The following is a 23,116-nucleotide window of genomic DNA, read 5'->3' as shown; positions in this document are numbered from 1 at the left end:
GATGCTCTTTGCTTCTTTCTTTTATCTGATTGCTCTGGATAGGACTTCCAGTACTATGCTGAATAGAAATGGTAAGAGTGGGCATCCATGTCTTGTTCCAGTTCTCAGAGGGAATGCTTTCAGCTTTTCCCCATTCAGTATAGTTTTGGATGTGGCTTTGTCATAGATCGCTTTTATTACATTGAGGTATGTCCCTTGGATGCCAATGTTGCTGAGGGTTTAAATAATAAAGATATGCTGGATTTTGTCCAATGCTTTTTCTGCATCTATTGAGATGATCATGTGATTATTGTTTTAAATTATCTTTATGTGGTGTATCACATTTATTGATTTGTGTATGTTAAGCCATCCCCGCATCTCTGGTATGAAACCCACTTGATCATGGTAGATTATCTTTTTGATATGTTGTTGGATATGGTTAGCTAGTATTTTGTTAAGGATTTTTGCATCTATGTTCATCAGAGATAATGGTCTGTAGTTTTCTTTTTTTGTTATGTTCTTTCCTGGTTTGGGTACTAGGATGATACCGGCTTCATAGAATGATTTAGGGAGGATTCCTTCTTTCTCTATTTTGTGGAAGAGTGTCAATAGGATTGGTACCAATTCTTCTTTGAATGTCTGGTAGAATTCAACTGTAAATCTATCTGGTCCTGGACATTTTTGTTGGTAATTTTTTTATTACTATTTTAATATTGCTGCTTGTTATTGGCCTGTTCAGGTTATCTATTTCTTTTTTATTTAAGCTAGGAGGGTTGTGTCTATCCAGGAATATATCCATCTTCTCTATTTTCTAGTTTATGTGCATAAAGGTGTTCATAGTAGCCTTGAATGATCTTTTGTATTTCTGTAGTGTTGTTTGTAATATCTCCCATTTCTTTTCTAATTGAGCTTATTTGGAATTTCTCTCTTCTTTATTAATCTTGCTAATGGTCTATCAATTTTGTTTATCTTTTCAAACAACCAGCTTTCTGTTTCATTTATCTTTCTGATATTTTGTTTGTTTGTTTCAATTTCATTTAGTTCTGCTCTGATCTTGGTTATTTCCTTTCTTCTACTGGGTTTGGCTTTGATTTGTTCTTATTTCTCTAGTTCCTTGAGGTGTGACCTTAGATTGTATATTTGTGCTTTTTCAGACTTTCTGATGTAGGCATTTAGGGCTATAAACTTTCCTCTTAGCACCACCTTTGCTATATCCCAGAGGTTTTGATAGATTGTGTCACTATTATCATTCAGTTTGAAGAAATTTTTAATTTCCTATTTGATTTCAATGTTGACCCAGTGATCATTCAGGAGCAGACTATTTAATTTCCCTGTATTTGCATGGTTTGAAGATTCCTTTTGGAGTTGATTTCCAATTATATTCCACTGTGGTCTGAGAGAGTACTTAATATAGTTTTAGTTTTCTTAAATTTATTGAGACTTCTTTTGTGGCCTATCATATAGTCTATCTTGGAGAAAGTTCCATGCATTGATGAAAAGAATGTATATTCTGCACTTGTTGGGTAGAATGTTCTGTAAATATCTGTTAAGTGCATTTGTTCCAGGATATGGTTATATCCACTGTTTCTTCATCAACTTTCTTTCTTGATGACCTGTCTAGTGCTGTCAGTGGAGTATTGAAGTCCCCAACAATTACTGTGTTGCTGTCTATCTCATTTCTTAGGTCTAGTAGTAATTGTTTTATAACTTTGGGAGTTCCAGTGTTAGGTGCATATATATTTAGGATTGTGATATTTTTCTGTTGGACAAAGCTTTTTATCATTATATAAGTTCTTCATCTTTTTTAACTGGTGTTGCTTTAAAGTTTTTTTCTGTCTGAGGTAAGAATAGCTATTCCTGGTTACTTTTGGTGTCCATTTGCATGGAATGTTTTTTTTCCACCCCTTTACCTTAAGTTATGTGACTCCTTATGTGTTAGGTGAGTTTCTTGAAGGCAGCAGATAGTTGGTTGGTGAATTCTTATCCATTCTACAATTCTATATCTTTTAAGCAGAGCATTTAGACCATTAACATTCAACATTAATATTGAGATGTGAGGTACTATTCCATTCATGCTATTTGTTGATTGTATACCATGTTTTTTTTTTTCACTGTGTTATTGTTTTATAGGTCCTGTGAGACATGGAAAAGTGAAAGCCATCTAGTTGACCTTACATAGAACAAGGCGAGAGCCATCTGGTCGACCTTAGACATAGGCACACAAAAGCCATCTGGTCGACCTTAGACATGGCAAGGCAAGAGCCGTTTGGTCCACCTTAGACATGGCGAGGCAAGAGCCATCTGTTCGACCTCAGACATGGGCAAGGCAAGAGCCATCTGGTCGACCTTAGACATGGCAAGTCGAGAGACATCTGGTGGACCTCAGACATGGCAAGGTGAGAGCCATCTGGTCGACCTTAGACATGGCAAGGCAAGAGTCATCTGGTTGAACTTAGACAATGGGCTATTGCCTTGCCATGTCTAAGGTCGATCAGATGGCTCTTGCCTTGCCATGTCTATGGTTGTCCTGGGAGATTTATGCTTTACACAGTTTCTGTTTTTATGTGTTCCAGGATTTGTTTCAAGATTTAGAGCTCCTTTTACAGTTCTTGTAGCGCTGGGTTGGTAGTGACAAATTTTCTCAGCATTTGTTTGTCTGAAAAAGACTACATCTTTCATTCATTTATGAAGCTACAAGGCAAGAACCATCTGATCCAACTTAGACATGGCAAGGTAATAGCCATCTGGTCCACCTTAGACATGGGAAGGCGAGAGCCATCTGGTGACCTTATATAAAATTATTGGCTGATAATTGTTTTGTTTAAGGAAGCTGAAGATAGGGCCCCAATCACTTCTAGCTTATAGGGTTTCTTCTGAGAAATCTGTTAATCTGATAGATTTTTCTTTTTAGGCTACCTGGTGCTTTTGCCTCACAGCTCTTAGGAGTATTTCCTTCATCTTGACTTTAGATAACCTGATGACAATGTGCCTAGGTGATGATCTTTTTGTGATGAATTTCCCAGATGTCCTTTTAGCTTATTTTATTTGAATGTCTAGGTCTCTAGCAAGGCTGGGGAAGTGTTCCTTGATTATTTCCCAAAATATGTTTTCCAAACTTGTAGATTTCTCTTCTTCGTCAGGAACACCAATCATTCTTAGGTTTGGTCACTTAACATGATCCCAAACTTCTTGGAGGCTTTGTTCATTTTTTCTTATTCTTTTTTCATTGTCTTTGGTGGATTGGGTTAATTAAATAACTTTGTCTTTGAGCTGAAATTGTTTCTTCTGCTTGTTTGATTCTATTGCTGAGAGTTTCCAGACCATTTTGCATTTCTCTAAGTGCATCCTTTGTTTCCTGAAGCTGTGGTTGTTTTTTATTTATGCTATCTATTTCACTGAAGATATCTCCCCTCATTTCTTGTATCATTTTTTGGATATCCTTAAATTAGACTTCACCTTTCTCTGGTGCCTCCTTAATTAGCTTAATAACTGAACTTCTGAATTATTTTTCAGGTAAATCAGGGATTTCTTCTTGGTTTGGATCCATTGCTGGTGAGCTAGTGTGATTTTTTTGGAGGTGTTAAAGAACCTTGTTTTGTCATATTACCAGAATTGTTTATCTGTTTCCTTCTCATTTGGGTAGGCTGTGTCAGAGGGAAGATCTAGGGCTCAAGGCTGCTGTTCAGATTCTTTTGTCCCACAGGCTATTCCTGTGATGTAGTACTCTCCCTTTTTTCCTAGGGATGTGGCTTCCTGAGAGCCGAGCTGTAGTGATTATTATCTCTCTTCAGGATCTAGCCACCCAACAGGGCTGCCAGGCTCCCGGCTAGTACTGGAGGGTGTCTGCACAGAGTCCTGTGATGTAGACTCTCTGCAGGTCTCTCAGCCATGGATACCAGCACCTGCTGTGGTGAAAGTGGCAGGGGAGTGAAATGGACTCTGTGAGGGTCCTTAGTTTTGTTTGTTTAATGCACTATTTTTATGCTGGTTGGCCTCTTGCCAGGAGGTGATGCTTTCAAGAAAGCATGAGCTGTGGTAGTATAAGGAGAATAGACAGTGGAGAGTACATGTCCTTTGTCTTCAGCTACCAAGGACCATCAGGTGGGGGCAGGGCTAGGCATGTCTGAGCTCAGACTCTCCTTGGGCAGGTCTTGCCCCAACTGCTGTGGGAGATGACGGTGTGGTTCCCAGGTCAATGGAGTTATATTCCTAGGAGGACTATGGTTGCCTCTGATGTGTCATGCAGGTTGTCAGGAAAGTTGGGGAAAGCTGCCAGTCACAGGCCTCACCCAGCTCCCACGCAACCCAAAAGGCTGGTCTCACTCCCACTGTGCACCCCCACCAACAGCTCTAAGTCTGTTTCCAGGCAGTGGGTGAGCAAGACTGAGAACTTGCCCCAGGCTAACAGCCTCCCAGGTGCAAAAGCAAGCAGGGCTTTCGTGCTTCCCCACCTGTTGAGTCTGCATACAGGATTCATGCCCTGTTTTGGCCAGGAGACTTTGCATTCAGTTGGAATTGTTACAACGTTCAGCTGGAGGTTTCCTTCTCACTGTGGTCTTTCCATAACTCTGGCAGCTCTCCCCAAGGACCGTTGTGAGACAGGTATGAAAGAGCTTCCCAGGGGACTCAGAGAGCCCACAGGGCTTTTTCTGCTGCTTCATCTACCTCTGTGTTTTGCTTGGATCTCTAAATTGACTCAGCTCCAGGTAAGATCAGATCCTTCTCCTGTGATCTAGACCTTCAGGTTTCCCAGTGAGGGTATGTGTTCAGGGGCAGATGCTCCCCCTTTCTCACTTTCACAGCTTGGGTACTCACAGTATTTGGGCTGTTTTCCTGGTCCTGCAGGAGCAATCCACTTTCTTCAGAAGGCCCGTGGGTTTTCTTGACTTTCATGAATTATTACTGCAGTAGTTCTGGAGCAAAAATTCATGATGCAAGTCTCTACACACTGCTCTCCCTGTCTGAGTAGGAGCTGGAATCTAGCCTTGCTTCCCGTCTGCCATTTTTCCCTCAGAGCTTGTTTTTTAAATTTCTTTAAGTTGGTTTTTACCTTTCTCTGGTGCCTCCTTGAGTAGCTTAATAATTAATTTTCTGAATTCTTTATCTGGCAATTCAGAGATTTCTTCTTGGTTTGCATCCATTGTTGGAGAGGTAATGTTGGGATATTATAGAACCTTGATTTGTCATGTTACCAGAATTACTTTTCTGATTTCTTTTTATTTGGGTAGACTGTTTCAGTGAAAAGATCTGGAACTCAAGGGCAGTTGTTCAGATTTTTTTCCCCACAGGGTGATCCCTTGATGTGGTATTCTCCTCCTTTTTCTAGGGATGGAGCTTCCTGAGAGCCAGACTTCAGTGATTGTTATTGCTCTTCGGGGTCTAGCTACCCAGCAATGCTACCAGCCTCCAGGGTGGTACTGGGGATGTCTGCAAAGAGTCCTTTGATGTGATTTGTCTTCGGGTCTCCCACCCATGGATACCAGCACCTGCTTCAGTGGAGGTGGCAGGGGAGTGAAGTGGACTCTGTGAGAGTCCTTGGTTGTAGTTTTGTTTAGTGCACTGGCTTTCTTGAATGCTGGTTATGCTAGGAATGAAGCTGATTGGGGACACATCTCTGGTTAGCTTCTTTGGAGAAGGATTGTTCTGGTATGAGTTGCTGTAATAGTTTCAGTTGGTTGGCCTTCAGCCAGCAGGTGGCACTTGCAAGAGAGCACCAGCTGCGGTAGGAGAAGGGGGATGTAACCTTGCCCTAGATTGGCCAGGATAAGTACTTGGGTTTCTCAGATGATGGGTGGGGCCATAAGAGCTCCCAAGAGTTTATGCCATTTGTCTTTGGCTATTGGGATGGGTAGGGAAAAACCATCAGGTGAGGGCACAGTTAGGTGGGTCTGAGCTCAGACTCTCCTTGGATGGTGCTTGCTGCAGCCACTGTGGCGGATGGGGGTGTGGTTCCCAGGCCAGTGGAGTTATGTTCTTAGGGGGATTATGGCTGCCTCTTCTACATCATAAAGGTTGCCTGGAAGTGGAGGAAAGCTGGCAGTGACAGGCTTCACCCAGCTCCCACACAGCCAGCAAGGCCATCTCACTCTCGCTGTGCCCCACTCACAGCACTGAGTTTACATCCAGGCAGCTGGCAAGCGGGGCTGAAATCTTGCCCAGGCTACAAGCCTCCCCATTGAGAAAGCAAGCATGGCTCCCAGGCCTCACCTCTCCCCACCTGCCTGCACCTTTGGCTGCAACTTCTATGCTGGTATCTGCACTTCCCATTTGCTCCCCCACCCCAATTCTGCTCAAGAAAATTTTTGCTCAGTGGGAATTATTATCAGGTTCAACTAGGAGTGTCCTTCACTCTGTGCCCCTCCCTAGTTTTGCTGCCTGCCTTCCCCAAGGACCCCTGTGAGACATGGCCAGGAATGGCTTCCCTGGTCTTAAGCTGGGAACAGGGAGTGCCTACAGGGCTCTCCCTACTGCTTCTTCTACTTGTATATTTTACTTAGCTACCTAAATCCGTTTCAGCTATAGGTAAGGTCAGATCCTTCTTTCATGACCTGGATTTTCAGGTTCCCCAGTGAGGATGTGTGTTCAGAGCTCCTTTGGGAGCTCACAGGTTTTCAGCCATCTCATGGAGTTTGCAGCAGCAAGATGCTACTTTCAAAGGGTCACTGAATTCTTTTTTCTTTTCTTTTTTACCTTTTTGTGTGCTAATTGTTTTTTATTACAAAATAGCTGTTCATTGCAGAGAAATGTAGAAAACTGAGAAACTTACAAAGGAGAAAATAGTAATCCAGAGACAACAATGTTAACATTTTGATGTATATCTTCCTGGCTTTTAAATACATGTATTGTGTTTCTCTTATTATATAATTTGTATTATACTTTACATAAAATTTTATACTCTGCTTTCTCCCATTCACCACAGATCATAAACATTTTTACATTTTTTTAGATTCACATATTTTTAATATTTTCTCCATTTTTGTGGCCACTTAATAGCTTGTGTGCTGTCACTTGCTTTTGTTCGTTTTTATTATTATTATTATTATACTTTAAGTTTTAGGGTACATGTGCACAATGTGCAGGTTAGTTACATATGTATACATGTGCCATGCTGGTGTGCTGCACCCATTAACTCATCGTTTAGCATTAGGTATATCTCCTAATGCTATCCCTCCCCCCTCCCCCCCCACCCCACAACAGTCCCCAGAGTGTGATGTTCCCCTTCCTGTGTCCATGTGTTCTCATTGTTCAATTCCCATCTATGAGTGAGAACATGCGGCGTTTGGTTTTTTGTCCTTGTGATAGTTTACTGAGAATGATGATTTCCAATTTCATCCATGTCCCTACAAAGGACATGAACTCTTATTTTTATGGCTGCATAGTATTCCATGGTGTATATATGCCACATTTTCTTAATCCGGTCTATCGTTGTTGGACATTTGGGTTGGTTCCAAGTCTTTGCTATTGTGAATAGTGCCACAATAAACATACGTGTGCATGTGTCTTTATAGCAGCATGATTTATAGTCCTTTGGGTATATACCCAGTAATGGGATGTCTGGGTCAAATGGTATTTCTAGTTCTAGATCCCTGAGGAATCGCCACACTGACTTCCACAATGGTTGAGCTAGTTTACAGTCCCACCAACAGTGTAAAAGTGTTCCTATTTCTCCACATCCTCTCCAGCACCTGTTGTTTCTTGACTTTTTAATGATTGCCATTCTAACTGGTGTGAGATGGTATCTCATTGTGGTTTTGATCTGCATTTCTCTGATGGCCAGTGATGATGAGCATTTTTTCATGTGTCTTTTGGCTATATAACTGTCTTCTTTTCAGAAGTTTCTGTTCATATCCTTTGCCCACTTTTTGATGGGGTTGTTTGTTTTTTTCTTGCAAATTTGCTGGAGTTCATTGTAGATTCTAGATATTAGCCCTTTGTCAGATGAGTAGATTGCAAAAATTTTCTCCCATTCTGTAGGTTGCCTGTTCACTCTGATGGTAGTTTCTTTTGCTGTGCAGAAGCTCTTTAGTTTAATTAGATCCCATTTGTCAATTTTGGCTTTTGTTGCCATTGCTTTTGGTGTTTTAGACATGAAGTCCTTGCCCATGCCTATGTCCTGAATGGTAATGCCTAGGTTTTCTTCTAGGGTTTTTATGGTTTTAGGTCTAACATGTAAGTCTTTAATCCATCTTGAATTAATTTTTGTATAAGGTGTAAGGAAGGGATCCAGTTTCAGCTTTCTACATACGGCTAGCCAGTTTTCCCAGCACCATTTATTAAATAGGGAATCGTTTCCCCATTTCTTGTTTTTGTCAGGTTTGTCAAAGATCAGATGGTTGTAGATATGCAGCATTATTTCTGAGGGCTCTGTTCTGTTCCATTGATGTATATCTCTGTTTTGGTACCAGTACCATGCTGTTTTGTTTACTGTAGCCTTGTAGTATAGTTTGAAGTCAGGTAGCGTGATGCCTCCAGCTTTGTTTTTTTGGCTTAGGATTGACTTGGCAATGTGGGCTCTTTTTTGGTTCCATATGAACTTTAAAGTAGTTTTTTCCAATTCAGTGAAGAAAGTTATTGGTAGTTTGATGGGGATGGCATTGAATCTATAAATTACCTTGGGCAGTATGGCCATTTTCATGATATTGATTCTCCCTACCCGTGAGCATGGAATGTTCTTCCATTTGATTCTATCCTGTTTTATTTCATGGAGCAGTGGTTTGTAGTTCTCCTTGAAGAGATCCTTCACGTCCATTGTAAGTTGGATTCTTAGGTATTTTATTCTCTTTGAAGCAATTGTGAATGGGAGTTCACTCATGATTTGGTTCTCTGTTTGTCTTTTATTGGTGTATAAGAATACTTGTGATTTTTGCACATTGATTTTGTATCCTGAGACTTTGCTGAAGTTGCTTATCAGCTTAAGGAGGTTTGTGGCTGAGACGATGGGGTTTTCTAGATATACATTCATGTCATCTGCAAACAGGGACAATTTGACTTCCTCTTTTCCTAATTGAATACCCTTTATTTCCTTTTCCTGCCTGATTGCCCTGGCCAGAACTTCCAACACTATGTTGAATAGGAGTGGTGAGAGAGGGCATCCCTGACATGGGTAAGTCTTTATTGATGGAAAATATTTTTGTATCATGCATGTCTCGTGAGAACTTACATAGTGTTTAAAATGATGTTTCTTGGCCTCCTTAACTAATTTTCAAGCAGATCTTGCAAATGAAACCTAGTATTTTTGAGTTTTACATACTCAAACTACCAAAATGTCAGCTGTTTAAACAGTCAAATAAGTAAGTTGTCATTAATGCTTTAGTGAAGTTAAGTGATGATTTATTCTTATTTTATATTTTTGATCACTATATATATAGTGATAGATTTTGATTTAGACAGACATCATTTTGGTATACTGATACTGTGGCCATTGCAATGTTTCAGTGTATTTCAATAGTTACAGTGCCATCAAACTTAGATAATGTCAGCTTTAAGCACTGATTTATACAGATCTTTTCTTCAGGAAAAATAAAGTTTCCCTAAGGCTTTTCACTCTCTCTCTCTCTCTCTCTCTGTCTCTCTCTCTATCTATCTTTATATTTATGAACTTTTTGGAAGTACTGTTGAAATTATAGAAAAGTTCCAAGTTTTAATACAAATAACTCTTTCCCCTGAAGCATGTGAGAGTAAATTGTTGACATTAGGCCAGCACTCCTGATTACTTTAGTAGGTATTCCCACAAGTCAGGACACTCTACATAACTACAATGCAAACTTGATAATCAGAAAGTTAACATCAAAGCATCATATCATCCAGTCCTCAGCTTCTGTTGAGCTTTTATTAATTGTGTGCCATGTCTTTTATAGCACAAGGATCCCATTTAAATCCATGGGTTGCATATAGTTGTTGTGTCTCGTAGACTCCTTCTGTCTGAACAGTTCCTCAGGTTTCCTTGACTTTCATGACTTTGAATCTTTTGAAGAGTAAAGTTCAAAATAAAGAATATCTCTCAGTTGTTTTTTCTGATGTTTCATTATGAATAGGCTTAGATTGTATTATTTTTCACAAGAGTATCTTAGAGGCGATCCTCTGATCTTCTCATTGCATCCTGTCATTTGACCTTGATTTTGATTTGTCTTATTACTAGTGATATTAGCATTGATCATTAATGGTGGTATCTGCTGGGTTTCTTTTCTGCAGTGTTGCTTTTTAATCTTGTAATCAGTTAGTATATTGTGAGGAGGTAATTTAAGACTAGGTAAATATCTCTGTTCCTCTTGAAATCTTCAATTTATTCATTTACTTAGATCAATATGGATGCATGGTTTATTTCATACAATGGGATATAATTTGTTAATATTTCTAAAAATTTGTTTTTCTTTTTAGACATATTCTGTTTTGGCAATTTCAGACTTAAAGAAAAATTAAAAGAATAGGACCAAAAAGTCTTGGGTTCCAGTCCCCAAATTTTAATATTTTACTGCATTTGCTTTACTCTTTCTCCTTCTTTTCCTCTTCTCTTTCTAGATAAATATAAATATAGGTACATAATATAGATTTTTCTTCCTGAACCATTTGTGAGTCACAGACATGATGCCTCTTTATTTCTAAATACTTTACTATATATTTCCTAAAAAGAAGGAATTTTCTTACATAACTGTGGTGATCATTATCAAAAGCAAGAAACTGAAATTGATTCAATGTTAGTATATAATCGACAGATCTTATTAAGATTTTGCCAGTTTTCCCCATAATATCCTTTATAGCCAAAGAAAATCCAAGATGGGAAATTTTTACAATTCATGATGTGTGAGTCCAATTGTCCTCTTTCTTTATTCTCCTTTAATCTGGGACAGTTTTGTACCCTTTCTTTGATTTTCATAACATCCATGTTTTTGAAGAGTATGGGTCACTTATTTTACTGATTTTTCTCTCAGTTTGGGTTCATATGATGTTTTCTCATGATTAGATTCAGATTATGTCACTGAGGCAGGAATGTCACACAGGTAATGCTGACTTCTTCCGAATGCAGCATATCTGTAGGCTGTCACTTGGTTTCATTGCTGGCCAGTGTTGACTTTGATTCTTTGGTTAAGGAGTATCGTCAGTCAGATTTGTCCATAGTAAAGTTACTGTTTACCTTTTGTATTTCACCAATATCCTCTGTGGCAATACTTTGTGGCTCTATAAATCTCCAGTTGCTCCTCAAAATTTCACCCACTCGATTTAGCATTGCATTGATTTTTTCCTTTTATTTATTTATTTATTTATTTATTTTTGGAGATCATGGTCTTGCTCTATTTGCCTTGGCTGGAGTGCACTTGCACAATCTTGGCTCACTGCAGCCTCAATCTTCCAGGCTCAAGCAATCCTCCCACCTCAGCCTCCCAAGTAGCTAGGACTATAGGCATGCACCATCATGCCTGGCTAATTTTTGTATTTTTTGTAGAGATGGGGTTTTGCCATGTAGCCCAGGCTTGTATCTCTAACTCCTGGGCTCAAGGATCAGCTCCCCTCAGTCTCCCAAAGTGCCAGAATTATAGGCATGAGCCACTGGGCCTGGCTGCTTGATGATTCTTACTTGAATTAATTCTGATGATGGTGGCCACATGATGATTTTCTTATTCTTTCATGCCATCTACATGGATTAAAAAATGAAACAAAACAAAAGCAATAAACAGGGGAGAAGGGAAAATATTCTTTTGGTGTTCAAATACTCCCAGACTCAGCCAGTGTTCACCATTTCAAGCTGATTTCATGTCTTTTGGACATTAATTCATTGCCATCATCGTTTAAGCATTTCTTTATGGCACACGATGTTCCAAGCTTATCATCTATTTCTCTGCCCCAGATCTGAAATCAGCTATTTTCCTAGAAGACTAGATTTCTTCTGGGGGAAAATGGTATTTAGAAACCAAATTCTGGCCACTAGTTGAGGTAGGTGTGGATATTTGCATTGGGATTGTCATTGCTCACAGACCTACTCCATGAACAAAGCAGAGAAATATATGGATATACATAAATACACAGGCATACATGCTTACATTAATCCACATTTCAGTGTCAAAATATATTCAAAACCATGAGTTTTTGTTGATACTTTCTATTTCAATTCAATCCCACATGGTTCATTCTAATTTTTTTTTAAGTACAGTTGACCCTTGGACAATCTGGGGAGTAGGGACATCATAGAAATTCACATATAACTTTTGACTTCCCAAAACTTAACTACTAATAGCTTACTGTGGATGAGTAGCCTTACCCATAACATAAACAGTCAAGGAACACATATTTTGTATGTTTTATGTATTATATACCATATTTGTACAAAAGTAAGCTAGAGAAAAGGAAATGTTAAGAAAATTATAAGGAAGATAAAGTATATTTACAGTACTGTACTGAATTTATCAATACCATAAGTTTACTTCATGTGTTTCTGAGATGAACCATCTTTCTGAAAATGCAGACAAAGATACAGACCTCAAACTATGGTACATATCAAGCAAATCAGCTTTTTCTTATATTGTTATGTTATTTCTCTGCTTCTTGGAAGCACTTTATGCAACACTAGTGGTACTTTCTTTGGGTTCTATGATTTACACTATTAAATTAAACATGATGAAAAAAACAAGAAGTCCTAGCTAGAGCATTGAGACAAGAGAAAGAAACAAAGGGGATCTATTTGGAAAGGAAAAAGTAAAATTACCCTTGTTTGAAGATGATATAATTTTATATTTGGGAAACCTAAAGACTCCCCCTAAGAACTGATAAACAAATTCAGTAAAGTTGCAGGATAAAAAATAAACATACAAAATCAGTAGCCCTTGTATATACCAACATTGAACAATCTGAAAAAGAAATCAGAAACTAATGTCATTTGCAATAGCTAAAACAAAATAAGATATGTAGGAATACACTTCACCTAAGAAGTGAAAGACCTCTACAGTAAGAACTATAAAACACTGATTCAAGAAATGGAAGAGGAGACAAAATTGAAAAAATATTCCATTTTCATGGATTGGAAAAATCCATATCGTTAAAATGTCCATCCTATGCAAAGCAATCTACAGAGTCAATGAAGTCCCTATCAACATACCAGTGATATTCTTCACAGAAATAGAAACAATAATCCTAAAATTTTCTGATGGAATCAGAAAATACCCAGAATAGCCAAAGCCATTCTGAGCAGAACAAAACTGAAGGAATTACATAACCTGACTTAAAATTATACTACAGAGCTATGGTAACTAAAGCAGCATGGTAACTGGCATAAAAAAAGACACATGGACCAGTGCAACAGAATAGAGAGGCCAGAAATAAATGCATACCTCTATAGGGAACTCAATTCAACAAAAATACCAAGAACATGCATTGGTGAAAAGACAGTGTCTTCAATTAATGGTGCTGTGAAAATTGGATATCCATATTTAGAAGAATGAAACTAGATCTGTGTCTCTCATCACACACAAAAATCGAATGCATTAAAGACCTAAATCTAAGATGTCAAACTATGAATCTACTGAAGGAGAACATTTGGGAAACTTCAGAACATTGGTCTGGGCAAAGATTTATTGAGTAATACCCCTGAAGCACAAACAACCAGAACAAAAATAGACAAATAGGATCATGTCAAACTCCAAAGCTTCTACACAGCAAAGGAGACAATCAACAAAGTAAGGAGATAACCCACAGAATGGGAGAAAATATTTGCAAACTATCCATCTGACAAGAGATTAATAACCAGAATATATAAGGAGATCAAACCACTCAATAGGAAAAAAAATCTAATAATCTGATTTTAAAATGGGCAAAATATCTCAATAGACATTTCTCAAAAGAAGAAATGGCAAACAGGCACACAGTGGCATACAAATGGCAAACAAGTATATAGAAAGGTGCTCAACATCATTGATCATCAAGGAAATGCAAATCAAAACTACAATGAGATAACATCTCACCCCACTAGAAAAGGCTTTGATACAAAAGACAAGCAACAACAAATGCTGGCAAGGATATAGAGAAAAGGGAACCCTCATCCACTGTTGTTGGGAATGTAGATCAGTACAATCACTATGGAGAACAGCATGGAGCTTCCTCAAAAAACTAAAAAAAGAACTGCCGTATGATCCTGCAATCCCCCTTTAACAGTCTTTGCTCCTGTACCCCATCAGGAGAGGCAGATGCTATAGCCAAGTATCATGAAGAGGTGGCTCAGCAGTTTGAGAAAAGCAGCATATTTCTATATCCTCTCAGTTCCAGCTGCTATTATGCACAATTATATGATGGATCCAGTGTGAAAAGATGTTAAAGAGAGCATTTGGGTATTTATCCAAAGGAATGGAAATCAGTATGTCCAAGAGAGATTGGTACTTCTAAGTTTACTGCAGCACTATTCACAACAGCCAATATTTGGAAGCAAGCTATGTGACCATCAACAGGAAAATAGATAAAGAAGATGTGAGATATATATATATGCACACACACACACACACACACACACAAAATGGAGCACTATTCAACCATAGAAAAGAATGAGATTCTGGCATTTGCAATAACATTGAAGGAACTAGAGGTCATTATGTCAAGGGAAATAAGCCAGGCACAGAAAGACTTCTCACTCACTTGTGGGAGCTAAAAATTAAAACAATGAAACTCATGAACATAGAGAATTGAATGAAGGTTACCAGAGGTTGGGAAGGGTAGTGGGGGTTGGAGATAAGTGAGGATGGTTAATGGGTAAAAAATATATAGTTAGATAAAATGAATAAGATCTACTACTTGACAGCAGAACAGGGTGACTACAGTCAACAATATTTTATTGTGCATTTAAAAATAGTATAATCAGAATGTAACTCAAAGAAATGATAAATGTTTGAGATGATGAATACCTATTTACCCTGATGTAATTATTATACATTGATTGTATGCCTCTACCAAAATATCTCATGTATTTTATAAATATATACCTACTATGCCTCATACAAATAATTTTAAAAAGAAAACTACATGAGTACCACGAGAGGTCACTTTCACTATGAAACATGATTTGCTGGCAAGACGAACTGCATCTGTGAAGATGATGAGCATCACTTGGTGTTTTAAGTGGGTACCTGCAACACTTGAGTTCACTGCAATAGCAACAGGAGGTGGCTATGAGATCATTACAATAGTGCAGTATGTACTAGATCTAATTGTATGCAGTTATGATTTATTTATTTTTTATTTTTAAAAGATATATACTTCATTTTTTAGAGCCTTTATAGATTCCGAGAACAGAAATCTCGAAGGCTCTGGTGTCCTTCTCCAGAAGAATGTGCATGGCAGCCTTTAATAGTCCTTGCTCCTGTATCCTGTCAGGAGAGGCAGAAGCTACAGCCAAGTGTCATGAAGAGGTGGCTCAGCAGTTTGAGAAAAGCAGGATATTTTCATATATCCTGTCAGTTCCAGCTGCTAATCACAATTATATGATGGATCCAGTGTGCAAAGACATTAAAGAGAACATTGGAAATTTGGGGAGGATGGAGCCAGAAATGGAACTGATTTCAATAACAACAGGAAAAACAGCTTGTGAAGATTTGACTACTGGCAAATATTGATACAGGAACATTCCAGAGCCAGTTGGTTTCATCGAGGCTGTCACAACTGCAGCCAAAGGAAGGGAAAATGTCATATTTGTTGAAATAGTCCCTAAGAGAGCCCTCCAGAGAAACATTAGAGAAGTCATAGGTAAAGAAACTTAATTTTCTCTTCTCTACAACCAAATAAAGAGTATGAGACTCTTTTCGACTTGGTACAAACTCTACTTGAATTTGGACACAACCTTAACTGGCCGTGCTTTTATGAAGGCTTGAAAATAACTCCAACAGTTTACCTGAGGTATCAATTTGATCACAAGAGTCTTCTGCTGCAGAACAAAATAGCTTACTCCAGTCATCCTCTCATTAGTATTGCAAGTGACAACATTAATTTTAGTTGCTTCAGAACTTGGGATAGAGCACCCCATGTTTTTGAGCACAAAAACAATGGAACTACTTAGGTTCCTGTTTCCTGTTTTGTGGAACCTGGTTTGGCTTGTGTGATGGACAGTTTAAAACCCAGTGCACCTCTGAGTACATATCAGGTAAGAGTTGCTTTTTTAGCTCCCCGTGTGGTAAGCCAAAAATTTTTAGATATAAAGATGCAGTTGGAATCCGGAGAAAGAGGGAAATCAGGAGAAATAGGGAAATCATGGCTGCGTGTGGTTTTCGTTTTGGGGCTCATGAAGAGGCCTGGGCCCTGACTCCTCCAAGGCTTCCACATCCCAGGTGCTGCGGGGCCTGCGGAGGCGAGAAAGCTGGGCCGGTGACAGGAGGGCGCACCCCACCCCATCCCCCAGGGAAAGGGCTTCTCCCAGTTCCCCACCCTCCCAGCCCCCGCCCGGCCCGTTACCTCTTCTTCTTGTCTCTCTTGTCCAAGCCAGGGTTCCTGAGCATGAGAATGAGCTCCACTCTGGGAACTGTGCCCCTCCAGGCAGCTCTGTGGAGATCGCCAAGATCTTCCAGGCAGACGTCATACCCAGGCTCCAGGAAGGCGCTGTCATTGTGCTCCGCTCCACAGCCCACGCCGTCCTCGCTGCTCCTCCTTATTCACTTATTAAAACTAGTGAATAAATTCAGCAAAGTTACAGCACAAAATGTCAACACATGGTAATCTGTTGTATTTCTAGACACTAGCAACAAACATGAGAATGTAATTATGAAAACAGTTCCAGGCTGAAGGTGGTGGCTCATGCCTGTAATCCCAGCACTTTGAGACACTGAGGTTGGAGGCTTGCTTGAACCCAGGAGTTTGAGGCCAGTCTGGGCAACTCAAGGAAACTCCGTCTCTACAAATAATTTAAAAATTAGCTGAGTGTGGTGGCTCATGTCTGTAGTCCTAGTTACTCGGCAGACAAAGGAGGGAGGATTGCTTGAGCCTGGGAGGTTGAGGCTGCAGTAAGCCGTGTTCACACAACTGCACTCCAACCTGGGCAACAGAGTGAATCCCTGCCTCAAAAAAAAAGACAGAAAAGAAAAAAAATCCATTTTTAAAAATCAACAGGCCAGACGTGGTGGCATACACCCATCATCTCAATGCTCTGGGAGGCCAAGAGCAGAGTATCACTTGAGACCAGGAGTTCCAGGCCAGCCTGGGCAAGATAGCAAGACTCCACCTCTACAAAAAAATAAAAAAATTAGCCAGGTGTGGTGGTGCATACCTGTAGTCCCAGCTACTTGGTAGGCTGAGGCAGGAGGATCACTTGAGCCCAGGAGTTAGAGGCTGCAGTGAGCCATAATCATGCCACTGTACTCCAGCCTGGGAGACAGAGTGAGTCTCCCTGCCTCAAAAAAAAAAAAAGATCATAAGAAGTATGGGTTTATTTCTGGATTCAACATTCGGTTCTATTGATCTATACATGTGTCCTTACGCCAGCATCATGCTGTTTTTATTGTTGTTGCTTTGTAGTAAGATTTGAAATTTGGAAATGTGAGCCTCTGAGTTGGTCATTTTTTTGACATTATTTTGGCTATTCTGGATCCCATGAAATTTCATATAAATGTTAGGATCAGCTTGTGGATTTCTGCCAAAAGGACTTTGGGATTTTAACAGGAATTGCAATAAATTTGTAGATGGCTTTGTGTAGTACTGCCATCTTAAAAATTAGTGTCTTCTAGTTTATGAACATGAGGTGTCTTTCCATTTATTCATGCTTTCTTGAATTTATTTCAGCAATGTTTTGACATTTTCCATGTTCAAGTCTGGTACCTTGGTTAAATTTATTCCTAAGAATATTAGTACTGCTGATTGTTTTCTGAGAGAGCTTCACACTGTTGCCCAGGCTGGAATGCAGTGGCACGATCCTAGCTCTGCAGCCTCAATCTCCTGGGCTCAAAAGATCCACCCACCTCAGCCTCCAGAGTAACTGGAACTACACATGTGTGCCACCATGACCAGCTAATTGTTAAAAATACTTTTGTAGGGACAGTGTCTGGCTATGTTGCCCAGCTTTCATTATACAATTTTTAAAAATTCTAAAATTTTTGCCATGAATTACTGTGATAGTTAAGTCTAGGTGTCAACATGACTGGATTAAGGGATACACAGAGAGCTGTTAAAGCACTATGTCTAGGTATGTCTGTGAGGGTTTTTGGAAGAGGTGTCATACTGGTGTGGCATATCATGACATATTGTAATACTGATATGACACCCGTAAGACTGAGATGATGCCCACAATACTGATATGACATCCATAGACTGATATAACACCTGCAATACAGATGTGACACCCCAATACAAATGTGATACCATAATACAGAGGTGACACCAACAAGACTGCTGTGACACCCATAAGACTGATGTGACACCCACAATACTGATGTGACACCCACAATACAAATGACACCTGCAAGAGGGCTGTGATGCCCATAAGACTCATGTGATGCCCAAAATACAGATATGACACTCATAAGACTGATATGACACCCACAAGATTCATATGACACTCCTAAGACTCATATGACACCCGTAATACTGATATGATGCCCATAAGACTCATCTGATGCCTGCAATACTGATGACACCTGTAAGACTGATATGACACCTGCAATACGGATATGACACCCACAATACTGATATGACACCCACAATACAGATATGACACCCGCAATACTGATATGACACCCACAGTACAGATATGACACCTGCAATACTGATATGACACCCACAATACTGATATGACACCCACAATACAGATATGACACCCGCAATACTGATATGATACCCACAATACAGATATGACACCCGCAATACTGATATGACATCTACAATACTGCTATGACACTTGCAAGACTGCTGTGACACCCCTAAGACTCATATGACACCTGTAATACTGACACCCCCAAGACTGACATGACACCTACGATACTAGTATGTCAGCCGCAATACTGATACAGCATCCAGACTCTCACCAGGGCGCTTGGTACACAGCTTCCACTGACCTTGATTTGGGTCAGGCTTGGCTTCTGTAATGAAGTTTGATGTCGTCTCTCCTTTACTGACATGGAATTGATGTGGTTGTTTACAATTTACTTTCCAGTCATTTCAGTTTAGGGAGGGTCAGAACCTTGTAGCCTCCAGTTGCATGACTCCTAAATCACAATTTCTAATCTTGTGGCTAATGTTAGTCCTAGAAAGGCAATCTAGTTCCCAGGCAAGAAAGAGGTCTGCTTTGGGAAAGGGCTGTTACCGTCTTTGTTTAAACTATAAGCTAAGTTTCTCCCAACATTAGTTCAGCCTACACCCAGGAATGAACAAGGAGGTTACAAGCAAGGCGGAGTCTGGTTAGATCTCTTTCACTCTCTCAGTCATAATTTTGCAAAGGCAGTTTCAATCCCTCCCTTTGGGTTTTATAACACCTTAACCTTAAGGTGTAGGCTGTGAAGATGGGAAAAGGCCATCGATCGCTCTGGCTTCTTCCTGCTGACAGGGGACACAGTGGGAATGGGAGTGAACCCCAAGGTGAGAGAGTGGAACCGCTTTGCAACTGTCTGAGCATACTCATGCAGGCCTGGCTTTTCAGTAGGCTTACACAGAAAATGTGAATATCTGGCCCTGAAAGGTAAGCATGAGCTTTGTGCCACAATCCTAGATGTGGTGGTCTTTTCTTTCACTGAATTCAACATATTTTGATATTGATCGCTTTTTAAAAACACATTTTGCACAAGCTCAGAATAAAGTATTTCAAACCTCAGTTAGTACTTTCAGGAATATATGCACATAAAGCCCTAAATGCTAAAAGAAAGATATGGCACAAAAATAATTTATTATTTGCCGTGATCTTTCACTGAATTCAACATGTATTAATTAAGGGCAGTTTTCAAAGACACATCCTGTCAAACCTCAGAAAACACAATTCTGAGCATAGTAGGCCTATACAGAAAATGTATCTAGTCTTAAAAGGTAAATGCAAGCTTTGTGCCAAAAACCCAGATGGTGTCCTGTTTTCTTTCACTGAATTCAAGATGTTGACATTGATCACTTTTCAAAACCACATTTTGTACAGGCTCAGGAAAAATTTTTTCGAAGCCACGTTAGTGCTTCCAAGATGATATGCATATGCGGCCCTAAAGGCTATAAGCAACACATGGCACACAAAGAATGTATGATGTGCGGCTTTCTTTCACTGAATTACACATGTATTAACTAAGAGCAGTTTTTAAAGACACATCTTGTCAAATCTCCAGAGACACAATTCGGAGCACAGTAGGCCCACACAGAAAACACTGTGCTGGGAATTAAACGTAAGGCAGGGTTCTTAGTGCAATGATTTGTTTACTAAGTCAAAAGTTAATAATACTAGAAACTAGTATTGAGGTCAAATTAACAATGACCAACCAGCGCAAGGCTACTAATCTTGCTTTCTGAATGTAATGCTAGAAATTCATAAACAAAATTGGCATTTGCTTTTTTTCCTTTATTTTCTAAGATGAACGTCAGAGCTTAAAGACAGATATTAAATAAATTCCCCATACAGATAAGGGCTGGTCATTGCACATATTCAAACATTTGTTTACTTATTTGGCAAATATCTACTGAAGGTTTATTACATGCCAAACTCTATTTCTTCCAGTGATATGGAAGGAAAAATCAACATCCTTGCCCTTATGGTGCTCACATTCTAGTTGTAGATATATCCCCATGGGATGTGACTGACCTGCTGACGTTATTCTTCCAGGTGAGACTGAAAAGCCCTGCGTCCTTGAGCTCATGGACGATGTGCTCTATGAGGAGGTAGAGGAGCTCTGCCTGGTACTCGACACTCCACAGAGCAATTCTTCCTTTGGGGCTGCAGTTGGTGAACAAAAAGAAACTCTCAAGGATCCAAGATGATGTTAATAGTAAGAAGTAATTTTTTGTGCTTTAATTGTAAATTGGGAACTGAAATCCATCCAAATCCAGGTTTTAAGTGACTCAGAAAAACCTCCCCACCTCCCCTGCTTTCTGACTAGGGTTTTTAAGCAATTGAGAAATAGGAAAAAGACAAAGCAAATGGGAAACAGAATAAATCATTAAAACTGATAAAGCTGATGTTGGAGAATATGGCTTATATCTGAATACTGAATCCCAAACATCCATACCCGCCCTCTCCTCTATACACACCTTGGGTACAGGGGTACCAACAGTTTCCTCCCTCCCCACCCACCTTCAGTGGCCTGTTCACATGTACTTTATGGCACATAGGGACAGCCGGGAGCACATGCTCTCTGGGGGCTGGTTAAGTCCCAGGAAGGAGCTGGGCAACACATGCCAGCTTTTCCTTCCACACACACCCTAATTTTGAGTGAGGAGACAGAAGCCAGGAGTGTAATAGTCGCTAAGCCCCTCCCACATGGAAACAAACACAGAAAAGGAGGAAAAGCATTCCCCTAACTAACAATTTCATTTGTCTGTGTTTTCCACAATTTTAGAGACTGTTATTAAATTTGGAGAAACCAAATTTAACATCACTGAACCCGAAGAACCTGTGAGAGTCAGTGGTTATAATAATTCCAGTGATTCACCAAGGAGACATTTCCAAGGTTTCCATCGTGAGTCTACACCAAGGATGGCTTGGCCACCTGTGGAGAAGGTGCAGGGCTCCCAGGGCATGTCTCCCGATGGATCATGCCAACTGTGTGTGCCAGTGCCCTAAGTGCCCTTGAGGAAAAGAAGAGAAACATCCAACTGAAAAAAAAATAGGCACACTCTTTGTTGGGGGGTATAAGTTTAAGGGGTACAAGTGCAATTTTGTTACATGGTTATATTGTGTAGTGGTGAAGTCTAGTGTTTTAGTACATCCATCAACTGAGTAACGTACATTGTACCCATTAAGAAATTTCTCAGTACCCACCCCCTGCCACTCTCACAGCCTCCCAAGTCTTCAGTGTTTATCATTCCACACTCGAAGTTCATGTGTACACATTATTTAGCTATCACTTGTAAGTGAGAACAAGCAGGATTTGACCTTCTGTTTCTGAGAAGTTTCAATTAAAATACAGATATATTCTTTTAAATTTATCTTCTTCTTTAGTAAAACAAAAAGAATGCAATTTATTTCCAAGAATTTTTTTATTTTTGACTTACAGGGTTATATGTGTTAGGACTTAGAGAAATTGTGAGTGAGGAGGAGCCAAGATGGCCGAATGGGAACAGCTCCGGTCTGCAGCTCCCAGCGTGAGTGACACAGAAGACGGGTGATTTCTGCATTTCCATCTGAGGTACCAGGTTCATCTCACTAGGGAGTACCAGACAGTGGGCGCAGGTCAGTGGGTGCGCGCACCGTGCGCGAGCCGAAGAAGGGCGAGGCATTGCCTCACTCGGGAAGCACAAGGGGTCAGGGAGTTCCCTTTCCTAGTCAAAGAAAGGGGTGGCAGACGGCACCTGGAAAATCGGGTCACTCCCACCCGAATACTGCGCTTTTCCGATGGGCTTAAAAAACAGCACACCTGGAGATTGTATCCTGCACCTGGCTCAGAGGGTCCTACGCCCACGGAGTCTCGCTGATTGCTAGCACAGCAGTCTGAGATCAAACTGCAAGGCGGCAGCTAGGCTGGGGGAGGGGCGCCTGCCATTGCCCAGGCTTGCTTAGGTAAACAAAGCAGCTGGGAAGCTCGAACTGGGTGGAGCCCACCACAGCTCAAGGAGGCCTGCCTGCCTCTGTAGGTTCCACCTCTGGGGGCAGGGCACAGACAAACAAAAAGACAGCAGTAACCTCTGCAGACTTAAATGTCCCTGTCTGACAGCTTTGAAGAGAGCAGTGGTTCTCCCAGCACGCAGCTGGAGATCTGAGAATGGGCAGACTGCCTCCTCAAATGGGTCCCTGACCCCTGACCCCCGAGCAGCCTAACTGGGAGGCACCCCCCAGCAGGGGCAGACTGACTCCTCACATGGCTGGCCGGGTACTCCAACAGACCTGCAGCTGAGGGTCCTGTCTGTTAGAAGGAAAACTAACAAACAGAAAGGACATCCACACCAAAAACCCATCTGTACATCACCATCATCAAAGACCAAAAGTAGATAAAACCACAAAGATGGGGAAAAAACGGAGCAGAAAAACTGAAAACTCTAAAAAGCAGACCACCTCTCCTCC

General features: G+C 40.3%; 1 long non-coding RNA gene and 1 pseudogene across 1 annotated transcript; one reads left to right on the top strand and one right to left on the bottom strand.

The window, feature by feature from the left end:
* The window catches only part of LOC103892183 (steroid hormone receptor ERR1-like), a 55,353-nt pseudogene that overhangs the window by 26,446 nt on the left and 5,791 nt on the right, over nt 1-23,116 (top strand).
* Nucleotides 11,860-20,833, bottom strand: LOC129049629 (uncharacterized). The gene is made up of 3 exons (XR_008512854.1): nt 20,702-20,833; nt 16,399-16,608; nt 11,860-16,286 (listed from the first exon to the last, which is right to left on the bottom strand). It is a non-coding gene; the product is annotated as an uncharacterized LOC129049629 (long non-coding RNA).

This window comes from Pongo abelii, chromosome 14 (assembly GCF_028885655.2).
Source record: "Pongo abelii isolate AG06213 chromosome 14, NHGRI_mPonAbe1-v2.0_pri, whole genome shotgun sequence".
In the NCBI taxonomy this organism is placed as follows: domain Eukaryota; kingdom Metazoa; phylum Chordata; class Mammalia; order Primates; family Hominidae; genus Pongo; species Pongo abelii.
This window is presented reverse-complemented; position numbering and strand designations above follow the sequence as displayed.